The sequence below is a fragment of the Curcuma longa genome, chromosome 1, assembly GCF_044706935.1.
Source record: "Curcuma longa cultivar G26 ecotype Majalengka, Jawa Barat chromosome 1, ITB_CL_G26_1.1, whole genome shotgun sequence".
Taxonomy (NCBI): Eukaryota; Viridiplantae; Streptophyta; class Magnoliopsida; order Zingiberales; family Zingiberaceae; genus Curcuma; species Curcuma longa.
The window spans coordinates 6,318,104-6,329,715 of NC_133861.1; the positions used below are offsets into that span (position 1 = coordinate 6,318,104).

The following is an 11,612-nucleotide window of genomic DNA, read 5'->3' on the forward strand; positions in this document are numbered from 1 at the left end:
AAATTAGAATACCTAGATAGAGATGCATAATCTTTTAGTTTTAGGCAAAATCAATTTCATATCTCACAAAGACCATAGGATGACTTGTGTGTTGAGACACATTAGACATAAGTGAGATGTAAGAATGATGAGCAAAACTCAATATGTTGATTTAGTGCATTTAATTGAGCTAAGTTTCATCCAAACAAATGAATCAAATGTTAACCAATCATGGGAAAAACTAATGTGCAAGTCATGTGCATTTAACCTATAGATCATGGTTGAAAATTATATTTTAAAACCATTTCAAAATTATTTTGAAAAATCTTAGTCAAGTTTATTTGTAAATAGAAATCACTATTGATTAGATTGATACTAAATTAGAGTGAAATATTAAAATTTTTAATGATTTTCAACTTTGTACTATTTTTAAAAATAAGATGTATTTTCATAGAAAACTATTTTGATAATATTTACATAAGTAATGTCCGTATGAAATTTTATGATTTTTAAAAAAAATTATAGAATTACTTATGTATTTTTGAAATTCAATTTAAAAATTAAAAGTGTATTTTTTAAGTATTAATTGACTACTATCAAGAACCAATCGATTGGTAACTATATATATATATATTTTACTAAAATAGATTTGTTTAAGTCATTTAAGCTCACTTCTAGGTATTTTAACTGTCTCTAACCCTATGATATGCTTGGATAAACATTTAAAGATGATTTTCTTGATGAAAATGAGAAAGGGATGTTAAGGAAGAGATTTAGATTCAAGGATGCATTTTTAACCTCATAACTTAGATTTTGAAACTTTCTAAAGGTTTAGGAACATTAAATCATTGTTGGTGCAATGAGCATTCTTTGAGGGGGAGGTCCACCTTAAAGGCATGAGTTGGATATAAAAGGGAAGATTTGAAAATTTTTATAATGAGTGATGATTAAAAGATTGTGTACTCTAATTTAAGCATTGGATGAAATGTAAGGTAGTTAACCTTCATCTGTGTAGATTGGATTGGATAAGAAGAATAAATTTTTTGAATAAGGCTTTTGATGTGTGCCAAAAGAGGAGAATGAAGAGTTCAAATTAGGAAATCTTCATTGGCATGAGAAGTAGGATGTTAGGCTAATGAGTTAGCCTAACTTAAATGTATTATCAAACATAAAAAAGGGTATATTATTAGTGCAATCGACTTTTGGTTAAGGTTGATCGGGTTGACTAAGCTTGAGTTGACTTGAGTTGGATTTCGATGTTTGAGCAATATATGTTGGGATAGTCTCGGTGCAATGCACGTATTTACACGTTTGGCAAACATGAGCACTGGAAATAACATAATAATAAACAAAAATTATTATCACACACGCATACATAAAAAGGAAATAACAGAGTACAAGGCATGATAGAAAATTAAAATTTTCGGAATAACAAATTATTCAATGCGTACCTAGCGGATGATGTTGAGCGGGGTTGACATCGATCGAGCGGCCCTTGTCGAAGTCCCGCCTCTACTGGTGATCCACGCCAAGTTCTCGTCTGGATGGCTTCGGAAGCCACGAGTCGTGTCATCATCTTCGGTACTAATCGATGATCGATAACGATCGATTCGAGAGAAAAACTTTATTCTGGAAAACACGCAACAATGATTATCGCAATCATTCTCCGGGATTTCTAACTATCATCAGAAATCGTATTCTCAGTATAATTTTCGATGGTCAACCTTTAACCACCGAATTAAGATAAATAGTCGGAACCTTTCCGACGAAGATAGATTGTTCTCCGTTAGCTTCATAAGCTTCCGGTAACGACAACTCCCAGCAGTAACATGTGGAGGTGTGAAACAATTTTTGAACTGTGGTCCACAGAAGAAGGCAAGCTGTCCAACAATTCTTCATCGGTGGTGCTTCTTCTCCCAGAAGAAACAGAAAGATAGCCGGAACTAAACTTAGTTCCGGTGACTTCACAAATCAACTCCAGCGTGTGTTGTCCACGAGAGAGATAGTCTTCCTTCTCCCGGAAGTTGGCAACAGTAACTTAGCAATAAAAAAAAAGAAAAAAAAAACAAAACCCCGATCTGTTTGTGTTCAGCCTGTAGCGAACCGGATCGGATCATACTGTAACAAATCGGGTCTATTTTGGTTCAAAATTAAAGCACTTAGCTCACTAACCAAATGAATTTTGATTTAACTCAAACTAGTTTTATTTATTTTATCTTCACAAGATGAAGCTCCTTATCTCTTCCGTTTTGCCAAAATATCTTCCATCGTAAACCAAACCAAGTTGGTTGAATTTTAGTTCAAAATTGAATTGTTTGGTTCACTAACCAAACGACCTCTGATTTAAATGAAATCAGTTTCGTTCATTTCATTTTCATAAGACGAATTCCATGATATTGTTCTTTGTCCGGTCTAACCAGACTTTATTTCTCTCGTTCTGAGAATCCAATTCTCAAACTCGTTTTAAGTCCTTCGAAGAACTTGTAGTGTGTGTGACTCAATAGGTTCTCGGCTATGTTGGCCATCCATAATTAACCATTAATTACGTGTCAGTCCCCACTAGGTTGACTACATCACATCTGGCTCAAGCTAGTTTTCTTGTTATGTGGATTCAAGTTACTTTTACATGTGTCCAAGAGTCCCGTACTCTTGACATGTAATGCTTTGGCCAAAGACTTTTAATAACAATCCTAACAAGTGCCCGCCGGATATGTCTCCTTTTTTCAAAGAGTGGTGAATCCTCTGTGGGCTATTTAAACACCTTCGGGCACTTCGACTTATACCTAATCATCTCGGGTGTATACCTTCTCGAAGATGTTTGTTTAAGATATCAAAGTATAAGCCTCCATGATCAAGGTGACTTGAATGCCGCAAGTCAAAAGAAACTCGCACTTAAGCTGCACTGAGATCTTCATTGATATATGTATAAAACCATATGAAGTCTCAAGGCTAGTCACTCTGATGAACTGATTACTTTTAACCAGCATCCACGTTTAATTCTCAACATTCAATATTTTCAGCCAGCGAGATCAGCTGCTTGGCTAACCAAGGAGTTTAAACATGTTAGTCTGAATAGAATCGATGACGTCCGTGCTCATCAATTCCTCGACTAGGGATAATTTCAATACATTCATAATTGCACATGTAGAGATGTTCACTAGTTGTGATTCAATCACAAATTCCCTCATGTTATGAATTGTATTGCGGGCATTCAGTATTTGAGTTTAAGATCCAATCAAACACATAGAAAATGTGTACTCAAATAGTGAATTGCTATTTATCCAATAAATAATAAAATCGTAAGGCGATTGCCTTAGGACACCTTTCAAATCTAAAAATATGTATGTGGTAAAGTGAGACTGAAGTAGACCAAGATTGATTGGATACTTGACAATATCGAATGTCCAGTGTGACGTTGGCATGAGGTGAGAAAAGTTTAGGTGGGTCACAGTTGACTAGACACCTAGTGATTAAAAGAGCACAGGAAGAAGATGATAAGTCCAAGTGAGTCACGGTTAATCAAACACTTGGCAGTCAAAAATCTAACAAAGAGTTGGCATGAGAAGAAAAGTCCAAGTGGGTGATTGAAGACTAGACATTTGGCATAAAAAGTAAAGTTCAAGTGGTTTATGAAGGATAGAACACTTGACATGAGAAATGAAGTCTAAGTGAGTCATGGAGAGGACCGAACACTTGGTAATGATGGAAATTCTAGAAGGTCAAGGTTAATCGAATGTTAAACAATAAGGAAGTTCCGATAGGTTAAGTTTGATTGGATATCACGTAATGATGAAGTCTCGATAGGTCAAGGTTGACTGGATGTTAGGCAATGAGAATTGTCGACAGGTCAAGGTTAACCGTATGTTCATACTTGGTAAGATTGAAAAATGAGTATTAGTCGATTGATTGGATGTATTGATCGACCGATTGACTCTAAATCTCAAAAATGAGATTTAAGATGTTAAAGTAATTAAGGTTTTTACTATAGTAGTTAGGGTTGCTATAGTATCTAGGGTTCGCTACAAACCCTAAACTCTAAAAATTAGGATTACTTAGTAACTTTAGTGGTTGCTATAGTAACTTTAAGGCTGCTACATTACTTTTAAGGTGCGTTTGGTTCAAGTTATCTTATATAACCTTGGTTATGTGATTACCAAGTAATCATATAAACAAAGTTATGAGGTATAAAATATAACCTAATATTGTTTGCTTCAACTTATTCATTTAAAGGGAATAAAAATATAACCAGATTAATATTTACTATATTACCCTTAATTCAAATAAAATAAATTAAACTAATATTAATAATGACAATAAATTAATTAATTAATTTATAATTTTTAAAATTTAAAATAAATTTATATATATTTAAAAAATAATTTATTAAAATAATTATTTTAATAAAATAATTTGTTAAATTAATAAATATAATTTATTAATTTTATTTTAATAAAATATTTTATTAAAATAATTATTTTAATAAAATAATTTATTAAATTAATAAACATCATTTATTAATTTTATTTTTTCAAATTTAACATAAATTCATATATATTTTTAATAAAATAATTCATTGAAATAATTATTTTAATAAAATAATTTATTAAATTAATAAATATAATTTATTAATTTTATTTTGTAAAATTTAAAACAAATTTTTATATATCTTAAAAAAATAATTTATTAAAAAATTAAATTATTTTAATAAAATAATTCATTAAATTAATAAATATAATTTGTTACTTTTATTTTAATAAAATAATTCATTAAAATAATTATTTTAATAAAATAATTTATTAAATTAATAACATCTTTTATTAATTTTATATTTTTAAATTTGACATAAATTTATACATTTTTTAATAAAATAATTTATTAAAATAATTATTTTAATAAAATAATTTGTTAAATTAATAAATATAATTCATTAATTTTATTTTTTTAAAATTAAAATAAATTTATATATATTAAAAAAAAATAATTCGTTAAAATAATTATTTTAATAATAATTCATTAAATTTATATATATATATATATATAATTCGTTAATTTTATTTTAATAAAATAATTTATTAAATTAATAAACATCATTTATTAATTTTATTTTTTAAAATTTAACATAAATTTATATATTTTAATAAAATAATATATTAAAATAATCATTCTAATAAAATAATTTATTAAATTAATAAATATAATTTATTAATTTTATTTTTTAAAATTTAAAATAAATTATCTCTTTTAAATAAGTAAAATTTTAAATTAATTAACTCAGTTTCAATTAGATTTCGTAATAAATTTCAATTAATTAAGTTTTAAAATCAAAGGGTGATCATGAAGAAAAAATTTTGTTAACCTTCGGAATTACATAAAACCTTAGGCTGCTAAGGTAATCATATTATCGGTTATAACCCATTTGCTGATGTAGCGGTGATATTGTATTATTTGGGAATTGATCATAACCTGAATCAAACATGGTTATGAGTTGATAACTTTGGACAGATAACCAAGGTTATTGTTGGGTTGCAAAGGTGCAAATATAGTCCCACATCTAAAACACATGGGAAAGATCATGGGTTTAAAAGGATGGAAAGTATCTCCATTGGTATGAGGCCTTTTGGGGAGAGCCCAAGAACAAAGCCATGAGGGCTTAGACCCAAAGTGGACAATATCATGCCATTGTGGAGATAGAACATACTTTAGACCTAACAATTGGTATCAGAGCGAGGCCGCTCTTCACCGGACTAACCGCCGGATGAGTCATGATCCGGATCTAACCATGTGGGTTGAACCTTAAAAATAAAGGAAGTAGGGGCTCCCGTGTTTGAATCAAGAGGATCAGACACCGGGCAGGAAGTCCTGGTTGCGGTTGGGCAGGAAGTCCTAGTAGGTCGGGTAGACCGAGGGGCAGGAAGTCCTGGTTGCGGCTGGGCAGGAAGTCCTAGTAGGTTAGGGTGGACCGAGGGGCAATACGAACATACTTTAGACCTAACAGTTATCAATAATAACCCCCAACCAAACGCCCCCTTAGGGTTTGCTAAAGTGTCGGGTTCAAGATTTTTTGCTACTATAACCAATCAATTGGTGGCTTTCAGCAATCAATTGGTGACACTGTAGTAATGAATAGAATACTTCAAAATCGATTAACCAATTTAGCTAGAAGCAAGCAATTGATAGGTATGACTTATCAATCGATTGGTTAGGTAAAAAAATGAACTGTTCTATAGGTTTAAATAGTCGGATTCAATAACAATCGATTGGTGATGATAATCAATCGATTGTCAGACGGAAATCAACCCGAAAGCAACCTAGAAAAGGGGGTTTTGTGGAGATTTGAAGGTGTCGGATCTTGAGGGATTAGAGGTGAAGTGATACTATATTTTCAACCATCAAGAAGCTATCTAAAGCAACAAGAAAACTTCAAAAGTAAAGATTTTATATGTAAAGTTTGTTTTACTTTCATTTGCTTTTGTATTTATTTTTCTTGTTGTGTTCTTGTAAGAACAAGATTGTAAGAAGCTTCTCCACCTCTGAAAGGAATCTGAAAAGAAGAAGATTCTAGTGGAGGGAGATCGCTAAGAGTAGCCTTGGATTAGTTGACTTAAGAGATGGATACCAAGTAAATCTCAGAGTTACGCATGTGACATCAAGTTTGAGTCAATATTTTTACTACACATTCAAACGACGAGTCCTCATTCAAGGAGAAATGATTAGAGTTATTCACCCCTTGAAGCTCACACGGGTCTTAACTAGTTCAAACTATCAGTAGCGTAGCAAGTTGTTCTTAGGGTTTTCCCTCACAGCTGCTTATAAAGACCGATCCGGACGCTTGGAAGTCCTTCTGAGCACCTACACGTTATTTCGTCGATCTGCTTCTGACGCTGACTCGGCATCTTCTGGGCGCCTATATCCCTTCTGGACACTTGGATGCTAATGTGGAGGTTGTCGAATCAACTTTGATTCCGCAAAGCCTTATCCTTATCCGGGTGCTTGAAACCTCTCCAGGCATCTGGAGACTGAAGTGTCCCAACCACTAGGACTCTACCACCTCATCCGCCTTGCTGGCCCATTCGACTGACGTTCGAGCACGTGGATCTCTTCCGGGTGCCTGGACCATCTGTTTACTTGGATCCAGATAAGGGCATCCAAAACACAAACTTCCATCTTGTCCTTTCCTGCATCACAAGTTAGTACAAAAACAAAGTATAACAGGAAAGTAATAGTTTTGATAAACTGTTTGGTCTTGACTTTGGATTTCTAGTGAAATCTTAGGTTAGACCGACACCTACTATTTTCCTTTCTAGGAACGCATCCTCACCCACTCCACTCGGGAGAAGTTACCTTTTGCCAATTTGGTCCTCTAGATCCATTAGACTTTTACTCAACCTTGATCCTCGACCCCCAAAACTTTCACTGTTGGACGTCTGGTCCTTCAAACTAGCCAAGACTTTCTACTTGGTACTCTGATCTGCTAAAACTTCCTACCCAATCATACTAACCAAGGCTTCCTTGCCCAGTCCTCCAAATCAGATCTTCCTTTTCTAACCGCAACTAGGGCTTCCTTGCCTAGCTGCAACTAGGGTTAGGGTTGAGTATTCGATTAAAATCGAACCGAATCGAACCAAATTTTTTTGAACTAACCGAACCGACCGAATTTTTAAATAAAAATCGAACAAACCAAACCGATAAAATATTAATTAATTTAATTTTTGATTGAATTAATCAAAATTTTTAAATATTATAAAAAATTTACCAATTAATTAGGGATTTATAAGTTTTCTAACTTAGAAATTCATAAATTATTTTTTATTTTGATTAATTCAATTTATTCGGTTTAACCGAATAAGAAATTTTAAAACCAAAATCGAACCGAATTAACTGATTTTTTAAGAAAAAATAACCGAATCAAATTTTTAAATTCGGTTGGTTTGATCGGTTTATTCAGTTTAACCGAATTTTTGCTCATCCCTAACTAGGGTTTCCTTGGCTAGCCTTAAATAGGACTTCCCTGTGCTACTTGCACACTTAGTTCAGCTTATTAGTCCACTTTAGAGACTTAAGTTGAACTCTTGACCATTATCAAAACTCATGTTCGATCATCTGGTGCTCCCTGTACCCACACAAGATTGTAAGAGGCTTCTTCACCTCCGGAAGGAATCTGAAAAGGAGAAGAATCTAATGAAGGGAGATCACTAAGAGTAGCCTTGGATTAGTCACCTTAAGAGATGGATACCAAGTAAATCTCGGAATTGTGCATGTGACGTCAAGTTTAAGTCAATATTTTTGCTACACATTTAAATGGCAAGCCCTCGTTCAAGACGAGAAACGTTTGAAATTATTCACCCATTGAAGCTCGCACGGGTCTTAATTAGTTCGAACTCTCATGAGCCTATTATGTCACAAAACTTTGAAATTAATGTGTATTATTGTATTTTATAGTGATGAAATTATTAATGTGTACTAGACTAGACAAACCAACACAATTATTAATATTACATGTGTATATAGAAACAACTCATCATCGACCAACACAATTATTGATATTTTATACGACTTGGAAAATGACTCATCCAAGACATTTATTAATGTTTATATCGCGATGTCCAAAGAGACTAAAAATTAAAATTATTTGTTAACATAGTCACATGCTAAAATTTAATTTGATGTATAATTGACATATTGGAACATTATTCGATTGACCAAACAAAACGAAGGGGAACATTTATACAATACATAATGAATTTTTAATAACTAGCATTAAGTACTAACCTTGAACATTTTAGATATATATGAGGTGTTTAAATTTGTTTAAACAATAATAAGTTGATATACTCCTTAAGCATGGGGAGGTTATGCTCTTCGTTGTAGTTGTACATCACCCTCACCATCCTAGCGCTATTCAAACAAGCCCTCACAAAATCTTGAGAGAACGTTGAGGTCGATGAAGCGAAGCTTTCCTTGTTGAGCTCCTCCCATGCTTCATCTATCATTTGCATCACTTTTCTCTTTGCAACTTCCAATGACCAGTGTGGGTTCTCCTTCATCATACAAACCAACAACGAGCCATCCCTCCCATTTTGTTTTTCATCCTAATTATAATACACGATAAATTCATTAATTATCCTCCCATTAGTATGTATATAATCATGAAAATTATAAAACTATCTACCTTTGCACTTCCCAAGTCATCCCAAAGACGAAGAATTCTCGCAGGACAAGATATAAGGCTCGGGAGATCTTCACAGAAATCATCCTTCGCACGATGCCCTAAGAGAAAATACATGTGCATTAAGGCAGCGGGAACACCACAAGTAATTGTGGCAATCTTCATATAGTCATCCATTGTAGGCACTTGGTCTTTTGACAACCATTTTGCTTCCACTAAAAATGCATTACTTAATTGTATCCACTGCAAAACAAAATAAAATCAACTTTTAACCAAATAATACAAACACTAAGATAAAATATTTTACAAAAAATTAAAACAACAATTCATACTGATTTCTTTAGATATTCGATTGGATTCCATCCATGTTCCTTGAGCACAATCTCGGCAATCTCATTGATTGTGTTATTTAATGCCTTGAAGCATGCCCTCAGGTAGTTGGGAAGTGAATTCATTGAAGAGTAATCCCATCTGCAATGGCCATAAAAGTCATTAATAATTATCTCACTCTAAATAAAAATTCAATCCCATTAGTTGATGAAATAAACATGATTAAGTACCTTTCGATGGCCTGTACAAAGAGATGGAGATCGTCCATCGATCCTTCCACATCAAAAATATCATCAAGAAGATAAACAAATGCGATGATCTTTGAGAGAACAACCCTATAACTTGAAAATTTTGGGTTTGGCAGGCATGTCATTGTCCAAGTGAACCACTTCAAGGATTGATCCCGAGCAAACCCTAGCTCTTGGCCCAACCCTGACTTCTTCCACCAACTATATTCACATACATATATAATTAATTAAACAATAAATCAATCAAATAATAATTAGGGCTTTAAATGAATCAAATGTTTGTAAGCAAACTTGGTGTTCAACATAAAGTCATTAAATAAATAAACTTTAAAAACTCATTAAGCTATATAAACAAGCTTGAACACACACACATACACACACACACACACACACACACACACACACACACACACACATATATATATATATATATATATATATATATATATATATATATATATATATATATATAATATAGTTAAATAAACTTAAAAATATAAAAATTTCAAATTAAGTTCAAGTAAAATTTGAACCAAGCTAAAACTCTTTAAAAAAAATCAAATCAAGGTTGAATAACTTTTTAATGTCTTGATTCATTTTAAGTTCAATTTAATTTGATTTGATTATCTTATCAAATAAATTTAAACATCACAAAGTTTGATTGAGCTTGACTCATTTATAGCCCTAACAAAAATTAGCCAAAACTAAAATTATACCGTGTGACTTCTTTTAGTTCCTTTTGATGCAGTGACTGGAGCATGGTGAAATCCATCTCTCCCAATTCTCGAACATTCAAATTGTGATAGCGGTTGTGACTATCGAGATATTGCCTGGCTCTGAACCTCTGCAAGGTCATATGAGATGGAGCCTCCAGCACCTGATCAATAGCCACTGCAAACTCTGGCCCCAAAGATGCCATGTAGGACCTGAGGTGATGGCTACTGAATTCATTGGCTCTGTAGAGTATTAATTCCCCACCAGTATTCAGATTCGATGCCTCAAATAGACTCATCAGTCCATTCATCTCCTTGCTGAGAGATGCCATGAACTCTCCTCTACCATCATGGAACCTGTGCAGCACATCTAAAGAGATAGAGAAGAAGGAATATAATTAATAAACCCATTATATTTCACCATGAAATACAACAACAACATAAACCTCGATTACCTGTCGATATGGGGTATCGAGCTTGTCTCAGTAACCGAAACAAAAGGGCCACTTCCACGATGCTGCTGGGTTCGCCATTGGAGATGGTGAGTCGCTGGTCGTAAAGAGTGCATCTTGGCTTGAATCTCTTCTTCGAAATGGTAGTCGATGGCGAGCTTTTGAAGGGAGTCTACGAACAGCAGGTCTCCTTTTCTCCTCTTGTCTGGTCGAACATCCTCCTCACTTGGCTCAGCCGGTCGCTGTGCCTCAGGCACAAACTCTCCAACTGCATGTATGCACAGAATTAAACCAGCAGGCCACGAACCAATTAATATGAGAATTAGCTTGAGTACTGGCCACTCACTTGGTCTTCATAGATGTCGGACTTCATGATTCGTTGCTTCTGCAACTGAAGCGGCCTCGCCATGTGAGTAGTGCTAGGGTTGGTGTTGTTGATGTGGAGAGAAGCCAGAAACTTGGGGTAGAAGGAGGAGCACTGGGCCAACATCTTGCTCTGGCTCTGTCGGACTGGATTGCTGATCGTATCGCTGTGTTTGATAAGCAGAGCAGGAGCCAGAAATTTATAGAGCGCTGTGGAACGATGGCCGGTTTCTCTACGTGCTTGTGCATCTGCACCAATGGATCCGGAGATGGAGACCGACGGCCCCACTGCCAAGTTGCTTCTCAGTCTCATAATGCAGCCCCTGTACGTCTGTACATAAAGTTGCTATTCTTCATGTTA

The 11,612-nt window shown here is 33.9% G+C and overlaps 1 pseudogene; it reads right to left on the minus strand.

The window, feature by feature from the left end:
- Window positions 1-8,777: 8,777 nt before the first annotated feature.
- Window positions 8,778-11,335, minus strand: LOC141813225 ((3S,6E)-nerolidol synthase 1-like; annotated as a pseudogene).
- Between the last annotated feature and the right edge of the window lie 277 nt (window positions 11,336-11,612).